We start from the raw sequence: 15,371 nt of genomic DNA, 5'->3' as shown, positions 1-15,371 counted from the left end.
ATGTCTGATTTTAAATGTGGTTTCTTTAGTTGCATTCTCCCAGGACAAAGACACGAAGTAACATCCTAATGCAAAACTTTTTTTTTCTTTGCACTCGTAAAAGTATGTTTATTGAAATGCAAGTTCCTATCTAGTTATGAAGCTGTTAATAATCTATGCATGACATATATGCATTAATAAGATGGTGAATCTTCTGGATATGAGCACATTTAGGCCTCATTTTCTTAAACGCAGTGGTGAGGTTTCCTGTAGTACATACATGTTACTAAAAGCCATGTGGGGTTAAGCTAGGAAACCATAAAGGAATATCTCAGACACACAGCGTTCCTGTCTTGTTTATATGACACTTAGTGAGAAGACCAAAGGTTGTTTCAACTTGAGGTGTCTGAAACATCAAGAACTTTTAATATAAATTTCTCACAGCGTCCTCACAGCGATCCAACATCAGTATTTTCTGGTTGTATTTCAATGTGCCTCAATCACAGACCTCAAGGCCCTGCCTGCTCCGAGCTGGTGGCAATAAAGGAACAACTGAAGCTGCAGATCAGTTATAAGTTGGTCAGCAAAGAGGTGCAAGTGATGGTGCTTGTTATGCAACCCCGCTCAGCACTGGGTTGGTGTGAGCACAACTCAGCCACAGGGGGAACAGAAAGGAGGAAGGGGCAGCTGGACAAAACCAGAAGTCAAAAGGTATAAAAATTAAATAAAGGAATTAAAGGACTAGCCTCTGCTCCACTGCCTCTGATCACAGGTTAATTGTTATAGCAATATTGCCCTGCCTGGCACCCAAGGGGTTGCTTTCACTTATGCAAGATATGATTTTGATTTATTAAGAAATTAAAGCTTTGGAGAATTTTTATTTAGTGGCACATTTAAATGTACAGGATGTCCAAATATTCTGTGTATAGCCTCTTGGCTCCTTGATGTCATACTGAAGAACTAGGGCAATTGTTGCTCTAGAAACACCTTAAATTGATGAATGATTTAGATGTAGCAGATAAGAGAAATTACATCAAAATGGAAGCACAAGTACAAGGCCGTGTTTAATTTTTTTTAGTGCCATTAATACAAGGTACACAGTACATATACAACGTAAAATGAAAATAAAAGCTTTTAATATCTGTTTTTTCCACACCAGGTAGTAATAAATATGTCCAATATATATATATTTTTATGGTGGAAGTATATTTTATAGACTGTGGAAATCTTGTGGGCAATATCTGACAGACAGACACCGTATAAAGCAACTGTGAAAGTAGTTCTCAGAACGGGCTGAAGTTATACTGAATAGGATGTTTAGCAGTTGCATATGCTCAGTGATAACAGATTCCATTTTTTTTTCTTTTTTTTTTTTTTTTTTTAATTCTAGGAAGGGTTGAATTTGTAATAGCAAGAGTGGTAAACTTGAGCAATACTTGTCACATGGAGGGCTGAGCTCTGAGCCCAGTGACCAAACCTGCCATCACTGTGGCCATCAGGCTGGTGGCAGTGGCAGCGAGTCCTCTTCAAAAGGACGAGGTGGAAATTGGGGTTAAACCTATGCTTTTTGATTCTGAAAGCAGGAGAGAAAGCAAACACCCCTGAGATGCTCCCACACTGCTTTGCAAAGCAAGACAGCACTTTTAGGGTTGGGGTCACCCAGCTACAGTGCTGGGGGGAAGGCATCCAGTGCTGAGAGTCACAGAATGGTTTGGGTTAGAAGGGAACTTAAAGTTCATTTCATTCCAGTGCCCTGCCACGGGCAGGGGCACTTTCCTCCAGGTCAGGTTGCTCCAAGCCCTGTCCAACCTGGCCTTGAACAGTTCCATGGAAGGGGCATCAAGAACATCAGCCAAAGCCCCTTAAATATGGTTGTGTCTTTGTGAGGCCAATCAACAACTTTGTGGTGGATTTATTAATGTAGAAAATGGAGATTTTTGTTTTGTTTTAGCCGGGCTGAATGGTGAATATAAATTCTACAGTTACACAGTAGCCCCTGTTCTACTTATTTGCGATTGGATCAAATTTCCTTTTCCCCGGCTTTCTTGGCATCTCCCCATTTTCCCCACTGACTACTGATTAAGTTAATAGAGGTGAAATTACCAGCAGAGAATCTGGGTGCAAAGCTGACATTTTGATGGCCATCCGAAAGTTCCAGAGTCGATCGATTGCCCCAATTATTTCTTATCACCGCCCCGGGGAAAACATGTTCCTCTCTCCGCGACTCCGGGAGATTAGCTGTATATTTTAAAATCTGCAGAAACACAAGGGTTACAAAGATATTTAGAAAATCCCAGATGATTCAAAACAATTAGATACTGCAGCGCAGTTTCCAAAGAAATTCCATGTGTACAGGATTGCCCAATGTCTGGAAAATTGCTGCCGTTCTGTGGGTGGTTGCTGGCTGTATCAGATTCCAAGAGAAGTAGAGGCACAACGCAGCGACTGTTGCACACCTAAACTGCAGATTTACCCACGAGCTGGCAGACATCCCCTTCATCAGGGGTGGCATCGGACTTGCCAGGTCTTCTGTTTGCTTCCCTCTGACTATCAGCATCATCTCCAGCCTGTCTGTGGATAGAGGCTTGGCCAACTGGCCCCTTTCCAAGCCCAAATCTTAGACTCTGGGTTATTAGAGCTGTCAAAAACAGGAGAGATATTCCCCCCCCCCCCCCCCTTGCCATGAAAGCGTTCTCCAGGTTGTCGCTCCTTCCCCATATTACGGTTTAAAAACGTTTCTTGGGAAATTTCCTGGCTCCTCTCTGGGTCATTTGCTCTGTGGTGTCCCAGGTCAGTGTCGTGCTAAAGGCACCAGCATTTAAATAAGTCCTTTCCCCACAAGGTTGGTGTTAGGTGCATGTACACTCCTACCAATGCTTCTTACTATATCACTTAAAACTTGCTCCAGGCAGCATCTAAACTATTTTAAACCTTACCATCCTTTTTTTAACACACATCAGCTATCCTGCTTCAAATCTCTGACAAGGATGTGAAAACCGCAGTGTCAGAACAACTGCTGCTCTCTTCTTGGATTCTGACAAGCAACCTTCAACCTGAAACCCTCGAAAAATGGCTATTTTTATCTTTTTTATTTAAAAAAAAAAATCAGAAGCTACCAAATTGACTCTATGCCTTTTCCTTGTTCTGACAGGTTGGAAATGGGTCCAAAAAATGTATGAGGCAGAATATGGCAATACTGTTTGATGTTCACCCTGTGGGTCCACACATATCCATGGGTCCACTTGTCAATGGGCCTACCACAAGAGGTTATGAATGGGTGTGATTTCCCAAATTCTGGGCTAGGGAGGAGGGAAAATGGTCTCTGGAATAATTTTGGCAGCCTGGGTTGTGCTGGTGTGAGCACTGATGCCCTGGGCTCCAGGAGTCAAGGACTGCAATCCTGAGTCTCCATCTCCTGTATCGTAATTTGATTGAGCCATGTCCCCACAAGGGGACATGCAAGGTCAATTTGCAAGGACCCAGCTCACTGCAGAGGGATATTCATTTCCTATACTGTTGTTTTGATGTTTTGTGGAGGTTGATGGGGAGGTTCAGGGCAGCAAAGTCAACCCTGGATGACTTTAAATCTGATCTATACCAATGGCTCTGCTGGGGTGGCTCTCTATGTGCAAGACCTCTTTCCCTACCAAGTCAGGGGAAAAGCAGAAGTGGTGGAGCTCAGGGAAAATAAAAAAAATCTCTGCCACAGCACAGCCTTGGATATCTGCTATTGGGGCAGGGGAGTGCCTGAGTGAACTCCTGTGCCCCCACCCACCACCAGCCCTGCCTGGCAGTGGTGACTGCCTATGCCAAAGCCTGCCTGGTGGTGGCACTCATTTTTGGGAGCACAGGAGATATCAGTGATGTCTGTGTCTGGAATTTGGAGACTGGAATTTGTGGGGTAGCATTTCGGAGGCAAGAAGTCAGATGTGAAAAGTCACATCTGATACTTCATGCTGGAAAGTGGATGTGTTTAGAGGTGGGAGCAACAGAGAAAATGACGTTAATCTACACACAAGGAAGGGTAAGCTCTGCCTCATAGGGAGAAATGTAGAGCAGAGACTGAAAACACTGCAAATATTTGTTCTCATTGTCAGATGTTTCTATAAAATCAGTTGTTACTGAATCACCACTGAAGTTACGGAGCACTTAAATAAGCACAGAGTGAAAAAAGCTAAGTCTAATTATATGTTTCATGCCATTTACAGAGGTTTCCAGGGGATTTTCTTTTAATAAAAGTGCAGTGCATCAAAAGGAATAAATCCTGCAATTTTGTTATTTACAAATCAGCTGCTTCTGCCTCGAGCTGACAGACTTATCCTCCATCTTACACCCCTCTTTCCACCCCAAAATGCACCCAGTACTTTGGCATTTATATTTACACTCTTCAAGCACCTACAAACTCTTTTATACTCCTTATGTTGGTAAGCAAATGGATCAGAAGAAAATCATCACAAAGGCATAAAAAATATTCTGAAACAAAGATACAGAAAAAACCCCCATAATGTTGAAAAACATGCAACATAGATGTTATCCAGATGAAGGGAACAAATGCCTTTTACATCCCTGCCCACCGATTCCTGAAGATTTCAAATCGGAAGCCTAGCTGGAGATATGATGTAATCAATTAGTTAAAATGATTTACTAACATAAAACATAACACCCTTTCAATGATTGATTTTTATCCCCCTCGCATTTTTTTTTTCCCCTGTCACAATCACTCTGCCCCTTTTCTGACTCCAGATTATTTAGCAGTTGACTTTGGTGTTCAGAGTGTTGCATATCAATCCCCAGGACCAAAACATGCCACTCATGTTTTCTCTGCTACGTAATCTATTGATGAAGCACCTAACCCTGCACCCTCATCTGTGCTTCAGAGAGGAGAGAGCTGTGCTGAATCAGGCCCATAACTTGCTTCTTGTTGAGGCTCCCAGTGACAGGACCCGAGGGAACGGCCTGAAGTTTTGTCAGGGGAGATTTAGGTTGGATGTCAGGAAAAGTTTCTTCCCCCAGAGGGTGGTTGGGCACTGAACAGGCTCCCCATGGCAGTGGGCACAGTACCAAGGCTGCCAGAGCTCAAGGAGTGTTTGGATGCTACCCTCAGGCACAGGGTGTGGCTCTTGGGGATGGTCCTGTGCAGGGCCAGGAGTGGGAATCAATGATCTTGGTGGTCCCTTCCAACTCAGCATATTCTGCGATCCTATAATACCCTGCATTTAGAGGTGAAGAAAACATGAGAACCCAAAGGCCACCTTCATTCTTGTCTGACTTGGTTACTGTTGTGATACAGGAGCGTGGCTCCTTTTGTTAGTTAAAATGCTGCACGCAAAAGACACCAGAAAAAGAAAGGAATGAAAAGAAGTTATTTTCTCTCGAGTGTGAACGTACCATGTGTGTATCACACAGTCTACACGTGTCTTACAGAGGCCTTAGACTTGCCTTGCAGCAGCCCTGCCATTCCAGGATGGGCCTCTTCCCTCACCAGATGCTGTCCATCGAGCCAAATTGTATGATTGTTTTGTGATATGGATATATGTGGACTGGGGACTGAATTAAGGACATTAAACTCAATTTCCTTAAGACATGAGCCAGATTTTAATATTGCAGCTGTCCAGAGGTGAAAGGGTAATGAGGACATGAGGAATTCCTGGACAGGAAAGGGACACTTGGCCCAACAAGTCAGTCCCCCCTTCAAGTTTATTACAACACACCTCCCCGTGTTGTGGATATATCCTCCAGCCCTGTCTGCCTGTGTAAACATGTCTGGATATCTCTTCTGTTCATTAATACTTTGGTTCACTCGGTGGTTTTATTTGACATAGTGCCTACTACGCTGTGAATCAGATCGCTCTACAAGAATTCACTGTTTATTCTTAGACCTTTCATTTTTAATTGGCATAATCTGTTTGGTTTTTTTCCTTTTTAAACTCACCAGATACAGCCACTACCTCAGCCCTCAACCTAATTATGAAAATACTAATGTTTAGGTCTTTTTAAAAAAGGATTAGGCTCAGACTTCATTTGTATCAAGCATCTTTAACAGCCGGAAACAACGACTGCTTCATATCTTATTCCTATTTGAGTCACTAAAGTTCTTCTCTGGAAAAGGTGATCAAAATTGGAATTAGTGGAGAAAAATCTATCACGTTCCTTGAGCGATAAGAGCTCTTTTGATTTGCAGGCTATCCTTTTCTGGAGTGTCCATATCACACTTTATTTATACTGAATTGGCATTGATTCAAAATTGATGCTTGACAGATTCAGTGCAATTTTTAAGGTGGAGCGGGACTTTTGGGAGTCAAGTATTAACTTATAATGATCTTGTAAAGTCAAGAAACAGCCTTGAAGGCTGGTGGGAGGAAAAAGGCTCCCAAGAAATCGTTAATGTTACAAAGATTTCTGACTGATAACTGGTTTTCACTTATTAAAAACTATCTCCCTTTAAATTTTCTGCTAGCAAAGTTGAAGGGGAATTAGCATACAGATGCTTCCTCAGACATGTAAAAAACCCTGGGTCTTTCCTTTCCTCAGAGGCAACTCAAAGTAGAGTGGCATTAGAGCTCTCAACACAAACGTGGGGAAAGAAACACAAGTTACAGATAAACCTGAGTGATTTTCAAATTTCAAAGATCGATAGGCTGGTGAAACAAAAATACTCGTAGTGAAGCATAAAGTGGGAAGCAGGCAAAGTAGATCACTTTGTAATGCAAGATTGAGAAAAGACTCTTAAATTTGTTGTTTAAGTGCATTGAAATCCTAGAAAACCAATATATTAACAATTATTTCTGATATCTGGCTATACTCTCTTTTTTAGGGAAGCAACTTGCATTTACAGTGACTAGGAGGTTTGATTTATTTATTTATTTATTTAGAGATTTTCCCCTGAAAAAAAAGAGACACAGCTAGCAGAGGTTGTTTAGGGGAAGAAATTCTGCACTCCGTTGAGAAACACTGAGGTTTTATTCAGGAACCACGATGGCAGCACTGGGTGAACAGGGAACTTTGAGAAACTTGGAAACGGAAGAAAAATTAGAAATCTCTTGGTTTCAGGCAGGTGAAGTAACAGTTATGACAGAAAGGAAAACATGGGCATGCAGCTGGTTAAAAATTAATCAGTAAACTGGATCTGACAGGCACAGTAAGCTTCAGGTTTATATCCAATATCCACAATTGCTGTAAAAGTCTCAAAAATAATTTTACTGTTGGATTTTAAGGATTGAATCCAACCTTACCAGAGAGCTGACGATCCAAAGAAGAATTGAAAATGCCACTTTAGGCCTGGACAGGGGCAGTGAGAGATGTAATACACATTTCCCATGGCATCTCTTGGACTGCAAACACCCATAGCTTAAATCCCTGTGTTTTTAAAATCCTTGCCTAAAGGAACTGATTTGCAGAAGTGGAAGTTGGTGTAGTGACTGCTCTTCTGTGAGGGTCCTTGCATAAGGATAATAAAGAGAATAATTGGAAAAAATTGTATAATAATCTGAAATCTTAATCTTTGATAAATGCTCACTAGATCATATAGTATGGGTCTTAAAAAATGAGTGAAGTAGACATGACAATAAAGCCAAGGTTGGACAAGTAGTTTTAAGAAGCATGAATGTAAAGGTTGATAAAAGTAGAAAAGCCATTGTGAGCAGAGTTCATTCTTAACTAATTCTTTTTTATTTAAATACCTGGTGAAATTCTGTGTAGTTCCTGTGAGGGACAAAATGACAACCGAAGAAAGAAGTCTTTAGTTAAATAACCTCAGACGCTGGAGTGAATCTGCTCAGCCCTGTTCAGTAATCTTTTAATTTCTTTTTTTTTTCATCAAAATTTATTGGAGGACATATCCTTCTCTCAGATGAAAGGACTTGAGTCCTGTTTTTGTGTTCTTTGCCTCTGTACCAGTTTATTTTCATGGAGCTGGTCCATGGGGAATATAAAAAAAATTGCACGAGGAGTGAGGTCAAGGGTTTCCAAAACCTCTCAAAGTTTTAGGAGGCCCACCCCCATTTTCAAGAAGCACACTGAAAGTGATTACAAACTGTGTTTCTCAGCGAGGAAACACTCTTGTAAATAGGATTTAGGAGCTGTAATCTTTTAGGTTCTTCTGAAAGAGCATCAGGAGGGCTGTCAAGCTCCTCCAGCACAGACCTGAGCTGTGGCAGCACAGAAATGAGCCCCAAGAATTTTGTCCTGTCCCCTGATCTGGTGGTTGTGCTGAGCTTTTCTGGAGAGATCTGTCATCCTTGAGGCACAACGGGAGTGCAGTGCTTGAAAGCTACACGGGCCTTGGGTTCAAGGGAAACAGGATTGGCTCTGTTAACAGACCCTTGCAGTAAAATCATAAGGTAACCGTTCCTGGGATGGAAAGTCTCACCTAAACACTTGCCTATTAAATTGGGATAGAAAAAAAGAAGTTGGCCGGTTTTTTTCTTTTTAAATTTCAAAAGATTTTAATCCCCTCTAAATTTCCCATCTCCTAGGGATTAAAAAGCTCAAAGCGTCCTCTTATCTATTCCTTCCCTTTTGCTAGAATTCCAGTTGCTCCCTGAGCTCTTCCCTTCTCTCCAAGCAGCACCTGGGTTTGCCTCTCCCCTTTCCATAACACGCTCCCCTATTTCTTCCCGTCCCTCTGCCAGTGTCGAGCGTGTTTTCACATTCCCCCCGAATCAGAAAAACCTGTTTACTTTGCTCTCTCAGCTCCCGGCTCCGGCACAGCAGCGCGATCCCGGTGCTGCTGATGCTGCATTTGCTGCTGATGTGGATCTCGCGTTTATAGCCGGAGTTAGACAATTGCTGCTCGAGCTCCTGTCACTTTTATGTCCCCGGCACGATTTGATACCTTACCTTTGATATTCTGATCTAATTCTTTTACATAGATTGGAGACAAGACAAGCTCCTAACCTGACCCAGGCACTACCCTGCCAATCTCTAAGTCACTCGGTGAATGCTGTTTGCAGACTGTTATCAGTTCATTAAAGTTTGTTATCATTTATGCAGTGACTCTGTACCTTGCCGGTAATCTCTAGTGTAGGATCTTATCAAACAGTCCTCTGAAAGTCTAGGCATATTGTATACCATCCATAGTATTTTTCTTGTCTACCTTGGCAGAGATAGCTTTGAAAAATTCCAACAAATTATTTGAGCACGATTTCCTGCTCATAAATCCACGTTGGTTGACTCTACTCAAATTAGGATTTTCAGTGTGTTTCCTCACTAAATCCTGCAAAACCGTTCCTATTCTGTTTTTCATAGCCATGAATTGTGTTATGTTAATTTGTTTATATTATGATTTAAAATAATTTTATATGTATGAATTCCTCTGCATATGCATGTGTACATAAAAGTGTGTACATGTAATGGAGATTATATTGAAGTATATTGGGCCTTAAAGACGAATATGTTAAAATTGTTAATGCAGTATAAAATGCAAAGGATAGAGTTAGGGACAGATCTTTGGCTGGAGTAAATGAATTTGACTTTGAATACATTTTGCTAACTTAAATGGTGTTAACTTGATTTATGTGAGCTGAGGAGTTAACCCTTATGCACTGCACTGGCTCTACTTCAGTGCCAAGAGATCAAAATTACTGTTGGGATGCCTCTTAACATTTCTGATTTATTTTCTCTATCCACATTTCTTATGGATTTCTTTAGCTCAAGAAGTGTATGTTTATTTGCTACTGCAAAAATAATTCTTAATGTTTTACTAAATGATATACATTATGTAATATTTTGTTTCAGATTAGTGATGACTTACGCTTTATTTTCCTGTTATTTGACTATTTTAGGATGTTTACTATCCTTCCCAGCTTTCTGTTCCCATCTATAGATCTTTCTATTACAATGATGAACCTGGCAATTTCTGGTAAATACGGTAAGTGGTTGATTAATATTAGATTCATGCTTAGATTGATTTTAATATTGGAAAGCTAACATCTTACACAGGAAACAGTCCCTCCCCTTGAATTGAAACCAAGTGAAAAATTTAAGACTAAAACAAATGGAATTGGTACAATCAAATCCCTATTGAACCTGTTTAACAGGTGCTGTAATTTGGGTGCTACATCCTCCATGAACAGGTCTCTCTGTCTTTGGTGGTATCCACGTATCTCTGCTGAAGTGTGATGATATTTTGCCTTAACTATACTCTGGCTTATACATCATGGTGAGGAACAACCAGTGAATCACTGTGGTTATGGTTCCAAACAGAAACATTTTTCATGGAAAAACAAAAATCTTTTTCCAAGGTTTATTTTTTTTTTTTTGAGGAAAATTGGGTTTTGCTCTAAAAGAAGATTGTTTTTCATGAAAAGAACTATTCTACGTCTTTAATGAATGAGAAAGCAAGTCTTATAGGAAGGTAAGATGACACTCAGTTGAGCCAGGAAGGGTTTTGGGGGCACCACATGCCTCACTCAGCAGCCTGGGAACATGCCAAATACTGTGGGGATCCTTAACCTCCACCCCACCAGGGATAGACACCTCTCTTTCAATGGCAGAGAAGTCTGCAGTGTTGTAAAATGCACAGGATCAGTCACCAGAGCTTGTTTTTGCCTAAGTTGGTGATGGAAGTGTGTCCAGTCCAAGGGAAAACCTGGTCAGTTTTAACATTGGTCTGAAGGAGACCTAAAAACATGATCTCACCTTCAACAAGCTTCAGTGATTGCTGTCCACACCTCTTGCTGGAGATCTTCCATCTTGGGGGAGAACTGGATTGTAAGTACCTGCTCACAGGTGTACTGATTAAATTGCAGTGTTTAAATATATAATATATGGAACTGGACACCACTCCTCTGGTCATGGGACTGCCAGAGGTCAATTCCACTTGTAACCTGCTAAGCTCTTGGTATGGTATGTCAGCAACAAAAACATCTAAAACTGTATTTGTGAGTCCTGGAAGATGAAGTCCTATCTTCCAAGTACAGCAGGAAGAACTTTTTAGCCAGAATAACTACAAAACATCCCCCACTAAAGCACATTTTCTTTTTCCTGGTTCACTACTCTCAGATTACCTTTATTGTGTGTTATTGGTGCACTTCCCCATTGATTGGCTGTATCAATTCTTTTGTTGTTGGTGAGATTTTCTCTTTGAATGAATAATAAGAGCATATTTAGGTTTTAATTGTTCTTCTGACCCAAGTCTAATCACTTCATGAATCTCCTAAGTTTTTTCTTGATAAGAATGTTTTCCATTGATTTATCCTTTAAATCTATGTGGATCTTTATCATAGTGAGGTTTGAACTCTCTATCATTAACTTTTAAACTTATATTGACATTAAATGTGATTAAAGTTAAATTTTATAATTAAAATTAATTTTATAGCAGCACACATGCCTATCTCCAAGCAGGGGGCTCAGCATAGCTACTGGCTGCTCACTGGGCTAATAGCATTGCTGCTACAAACAAACTTTGTTAGCTTCCACATAGTTATCATAGTAATCAATACCTGAATAATTAAATTCCTCCATTATCAAATTCTAGTCTTCTTTATCAGCTTTTCCTCCACCAGTAATTTTGTTGTCTTAATCTGGTTTCTTCTCGGAAAGTCTATAGCAACCTTGGAGTTTCACTAGATAATCTTTCTTTTCTTCCCTGTTAAGTTTTATAACCCAAATTATTTGGAGCCAAAATCTGAGATCTTTAAAGAAAATTTCACTGAGTGGAAGGTTGATCAAACTGTATTTTGTTTTGTTTTAATACAGACTACTAATTTTATCTTGTCTTGCCCTTGAGTGAAATCCTATACTTGTAAGTATTTGAAATTGCCATTAATTTTCTTGATTCATTCTCTTATTGATTTTCTTTCCAACTATTTCCATCCAATGTATCTAATAATTATTAGAGATGAGGCAAGAACCAAATGCCTGCATCCATACCCCTCCCTCTGAGCATTGTGGCTCATACCCATCTTTAATTAACATAAATGCAAGTAAAGAAGTCTCCCAGCCCAAACCCCAATGTTTTAATGTTAAATTCTTACCTTCACCATTTTCTGGTGCATTTGGACACAGTTTTGGTCAGGGGTGACTTCTAGAGAAGCATTACACATCATGAAGCTTCATGCTCCTCTCAGACCTGACGCTAAATGACTCAAGCAGGAAGGAAGGGGAAGGATTCCTGGTCCCTTTTATACTCCTGCGAAATCACTCCAACCGCTTTCATCTGTTCATTACTCTATAAATGCAACACTTTCTGAAGGAAATTCACTGTTGAATTAAGGGGGAAAGCGGGACACAAAACAAATGGGGGTGATAATGAATTGAAGAGATGATCTGAGGAGCTCATAGTGCTTCATAAGCATTAATTAATTAAACCTGACTCGATCCCAGTGAGGTAGGTATTAGGGCCCCTACTCCAGTCCTGGCTGTGGTGTGCTATTTCTGTATCTCAGATTCATTCTCTTAATGTGCATTCTGATGAGAGGACTGAAATGGAGTCTGACTAGTAGAGATGACTGTGCATATATTTAAGCTGTGAATATTCTGCACGATGAGCCTTTGTATGGAAGCAACTTTTTTTTTTTTTTTAAACACAGCCTTGTTCCTGAATAAAAAACACATGATAAATGAATTGCACAGAGAGCACCGAAGGGCTACCAATGACCTGTAGTTATGTACAACGTGTAACTTATCCTGTTACTGAATTAGGGTGACCAGAACTTTTCTTTCTGTTTCTGAAAAGCTGAATGCAATTTAGTGAGTGTATTTTATTTCTTTTGTAATAAATTTTATATAATTCCTGCAAGAACTTAACCCATTTTATCTGCAATATTTAGAGGTGTGAAGAGTACACAAATCTCTTATTGATCCATTATAAAAGTTATTCTGAGGTTTCAGTGCGAAAAGCTTGTGTTGTTTTCAGTGCTGATGTAGAGCTTTGACTCCTAATGATTGTTTTCCCTCTTTTTTTTTTCTATCCTGCTCTAAACAAGATGTTGTTTATTACTTGAAGCATTATATATAAGCCCCAAGAATATGTTACATGTGACTGGAGCTTTGGCAGACTTTGAGAAACTGAAGTTTCCAGAAATTTTGCTATGTTTAAAAACCAGAGCCTTGTTTTAAAGAAAGATTTCTACTTCCAAATGTGTGGTTGCCTGAACCTTTTACATTTTCAAGTCAGATTCCTCTGCCAAATAACACACTGTACCTTAACTATAATAAAAAAGCAGAGACTCTGTGTTTATAAAAACATTACAGGAGCAACTGTGATCGTATTTCTTGAATTTATTCTATTCATGTGCTCAAATATGCATTTTTAGAGGGAGCTCTCCATCGCACCGGTCACTTACAGGAGTAGAAAATGACATGTAGAGGCAGAAGGCTGGCATAATGCAACAAACCAAACTGGTAAAGTACAGGAATTCGGAGCCAGACCAAAATATGAGGTCAAGGAAGTTGCTCTTATAATAATAGTGGTTATCTGTTTAATGTGTGATCTGGCAGTGGTACCATGCTGACCATAAGCAATTACACATGTTTCTAAACTGGTGGTACACGAGCCCTCAGCAACTACACACAAGATAGATGTGCTGTGAGAAATGGGCTCTCGCTCTATTCTTGTGGTTCTTCTTGCTTCATATCAATTAAAATTATAGCTTAGTAATAGATAGAAACTCTCCTTGTGTAAAATAATGTCTATATTCCCCCTATCAGTTGCCATATACTTAAACTCCCATAGTGAAACCAGTTTTATGAAGCAAGCTCCTGTCTGGGCTGATAAATGCTGCATAATATTCTTCTCAACAGACATGTGGTTAGACATGATTTTTCTAACTCTCTGGTTGTTATTTGAAATAGCTTTCTTTACGATCAAGTTCTGATGGTGGTGTCCGTGAATGATGCCCTTGTTCTGGATTTTGTCATGCAGGAGCCTGAAAGTGAGCTAAGCTCCTGGAGCTGACCTCACAGGAGTTAAAAGCAGGAAGGACTATGTGATACCAAACTGCCTGGGCACAGATTAGGCCCTGGGAGCTGCTGTGGTGTAGCCCTGGCTCTGAAACCAATTTTTCATGACTTTGGTAAATTCGCTGGACAGCACATCTCATTAGCTTTTAATAGACTTGGATCCCACTGTTAAAACAGCCTCTATATCCTTTTCTGTAAAATGGGATTGGAATGTTTTCCTGGGCTCAGGAGGATGTGGTTGGAGTTGGAGCTGTGTAGTTGAGCTAACTGTGGTAGAAACTGTGCTAATGAGCTATGAAGACACCCCAAAAAGCCTCTCCTCCCCAAGAACAAGCATTCGTGTACGATTTGGCTCCTTCAGCGTAAGTCCTGTGATCGCTGGCTTGAATCTCTGCCTTTGCACAAGAGGAGCTGTGGCCACCAACCCTCCCGTGCCCTGAGCACCAGCTAGAAATAATCACTTAAAAAGCAGCATGTGACCTGCTTAAAACAAGTCCCAGCTGAGGGATAAGCTGATGGTCTTCCGAAGGCACTTCATGTGGCAGAGGTAATGACTTGAGGTACATTCTTAGCAAAATCAGCACAGAGACCTGCAAGGCATCCCTGAGAGAAGTAGTTTGTCTTTGTTGCCTGAAAGACTGAATTGAACAAGGATTTAATGACCAGAGCGTATCAGTTAATTGTTGGTAATTTAGGAGCCGTATCAGTGGCCATGCAACAGTCCCGAAGTGGTTCTGTGGCCACAGTCTTTCACATCACATCAGTGCATGTGCTTTGGCTGTCACTTTGGGGCTTCCCAAATGTAGCCCTTCATCCTTTTACTTTATGGAAGTGCAAAAATAAGGGCTGCAAAAGTCTGTGCTTATGGCAGAGAGCTAAACAGGGAAATGCTCACTGAGGAGCCGCCCCCTCCGAGAGAAATGTCAGCGGCACAATGGGCACTATTGTTCCCCTCCTTTACAACCAGACTGGGGGGTTATGTTGAAGTCTGTAGGAAAGGGCACCAGAATCCTATCAGAAATCCATGCTCTGGTCAGCATTCAGTGCTCCCTTTTCGGAGTACCACTTCCAGAGGAGCCTCTGTACTCCCTAGCAGACCCATGGCTTGTGGGAGGCAGCTGGAAGAACCACTTCCTTGCAGGCTGCTCCAATGCCCAGGCAATACTGTGGCACCTCTCCCCTTGTTACAGTTGTGGAAGACAAGCCTTAATCACCTGTAATAAAGTGCAACTCTGGAGTATCATGAAATAGTCCTGATCAACATCTGGCTTGTACATCAAACATCTCTACTGCTGTGAGTTCCATGTGCTGAAAAACAGAACATATTCTCTGATAGAGCTGGGTTTTTTTGTTTAACTTTTTCCATAATATGTGCCTTACTTTAAGGGAAAACTGTCTCATTGAGCTTATCTCGTCCCATTCATGGTCATGTGGACCCTCCACTATTTTCTGGTAGTGAAATCTGTACTTTGCAAACACTATAGCGATTA

This window comes from Manacus vitellinus, unplaced genomic scaffold (genome assembly GCF_001715985.3).
Source record: "Manacus vitellinus isolate BGI_N305 unplaced genomic scaffold, ASM171598v3 scaffold_43_pilon, whole genome shotgun sequence".
Taxonomy (NCBI): Eukaryota; Metazoa; Chordata; class Aves; order Passeriformes; family Pipridae; genus Manacus; species Manacus vitellinus.
The sequence above is the reverse complement of the archived record's forward strand: the minus strand, read 5'-3'. Positions refer to the sequence as shown.